The sequence below is a fragment of the Dermacentor albipictus genome, chromosome 2 (assembly GCF_038994185.2).
Source record: "Dermacentor albipictus isolate Rhodes 1998 colony chromosome 2, USDA_Dalb.pri_finalv2, whole genome shotgun sequence".
NCBI classification, from domain to species: domain Eukaryota; kingdom Metazoa; phylum Arthropoda; class Arachnida; order Ixodida; family Ixodidae; genus Dermacentor; species Dermacentor albipictus.
Window position 1 is genome coordinate 73,300,631 of NC_091822.1, and position 1,987 is coordinate 73,302,617.

The 1,987-nt window shown below is 41.4% G+C and overlaps 1 non-coding gene across 1 annotated transcript; it reads left to right on the forward strand.

Annotated features, from left to right (window-relative positions):
- Window positions 1–1,533: 1,533 nt before the first annotated feature.
- Window positions 1,534–1,659, forward strand: LOC139056495 (U5 spliceosomal RNA). Its single transcript, XR_011512382.1, has one exon. It is a non-coding gene; the product is annotated as a U5 spliceosomal RNA (small nuclear RNA).
- Window positions 1,660–1,987: the final 328 nt, after the last annotated feature.

A 1,987-nucleotide genomic window follows, 5' to 3' on the forward strand; every position in this document is an offset into this window, starting at 1 on the left:
CAAGGTTCCTTGTTGGGCCTCTGTTTTCTTTATAATAACGATCTTCCGTCAGGTCTGAAGGATTCTGAACCTATTATGCATGCCGATGACATAGCATTACTTTCCACAGGCGATAATTTAGAGGAACTGAAATGTACATTTAATGAAGAACTTAGCCAAGTATCACAATGGTACATAAGTAATCAGCTGACTCTTTATAACCAGAAAATAAAGTACGCCGTGTTTCACTCGCGAATAATATAAATTATCACCACGTTGCATCAATTATTAACAACAAGAATGCGCTCAGCGTGACGCAATGCAAGTTATATCTTGGTGCTGTGTTTGAGTCTGATATGCACTGGAAGGAACAAATTATTACTGTCTGCTCCAAATGAAGTCATGGCTGTCATGTATTACTAAAAGCTGTAGAGTGCTTTGGTCTTTCGATTTCACGCGTTCTGTATTTCTCATTTGCGCTCAGCGATTTGTGCTATTGCCTGCAAACGAGGGGCAAGACATACAAAACATATTGAGACCATGTTTGTCGCCTTCAATAACGTGCTATTCGTATGATAAATTATTCAAGAAATTCTCACCCATGTATGTCCTTTCTGAACAGCTACGGATGTTATCCGTATCAATTTCACATAAATTGAAGATAGCTGAAGTAGTAAATGGATTAATAAGGTCCAATAACGAGCTGCTGCTTACTATTTTCAGATTATCAATGAAACAAACAGGAGCAGCTACAAACAGCCTATTTACCTTCCCGCCTTCTCATTATACATACAGCCATAGACCTATACAATATAAAGGAAACTACGTGTGTAATGAAGTTCCAAACGAAGTAATGCAAAGGAATGATATTTTAGCATCGTTAAAACATCTTTTCCTCTTTACTATGGAACTACTGGAATGAAGAAGCGCGTAAATAAGATTACAAAAAAAGAAACAGCTTGTTTTTATTTTTGATGCCCTGTCGGTGCTTTGGTCGTTCTTTGGACTTTGGACTCTGCTTCGGTCGAATATACCACAAAGTTATATACTGAAGCTTGCCAATTTTCTTGCGTGTCACTGAAGTGTGTTGTGATTGAGCCCATTCAACAAAAAGTCTGCCAGTATTATAGTACTTGTTTAGAGTGTGGGCCCATCACTAGCCTTGAAGGCTATGGGTGGGACCAACTGCGTGTGTACTGGATTTTAGAACTAATAATAAAAAGTATCCGGTAAAAAAACAGGCCAGCGCATGCGTTTAAATCTTCGATGTTCAACACCAGATGGCGACAGCAGCGCATAAAAATGGCAGTCGTGCAGTGCAAGCAATCCGGGCTATTTTTAACACTGTTATTAGCTTTTAAACGTGAATACGGAAACATTTAAAATTTCTCTATTAACAAGTACATGTCGAAAAGCCCAGGCAGGTATACACTTGCTAAAGAATAACATGAGTTGAGGTTTCAGCATGCAAATTTGAGAATAGCTTGAAGGTTCGCTTGGCCAAGTAAGTGACACCATTTAGCAGACCAGTCTCGCACAGCATAGGTAATTTCATCGCTCAGGTCTCTCCTCAAATCCACGTATTAATCTTTCGCCTTTTACTAAAGATTACCGTGGGGAGGGACACTCCAATGAGCCTATAGGCCAATTTTTGAGAGGCCTTGCCCGTTTGGGCAGGGCCTACCATTCCAATCAAAAGAAAGATTTACGTTGTTGATTGGCGCGATATCGATGAGCAAGCGTATCTGGTGTTGCCGCAGTGGCAGTCCGAGCGCAGTTACCGCTCCTGTGCATCATCGCGCAATAATAGCGTTACTGTCAGAAAAGTCTAACCTGCGCCTGCGCGCGCCGTTGTCGGCGTACGGATCCGTAACAGCGTGGCGTATAGGCGTAAGCTGTTCGAAAGAGCATTAATACGTTCGGAGAAAGCTTTTTAAACAGAAGCAACTCGCGCCCCGATACCTCAACTACTAACTAGATCCCATCCTGTGCCATATTACTTAAGCTG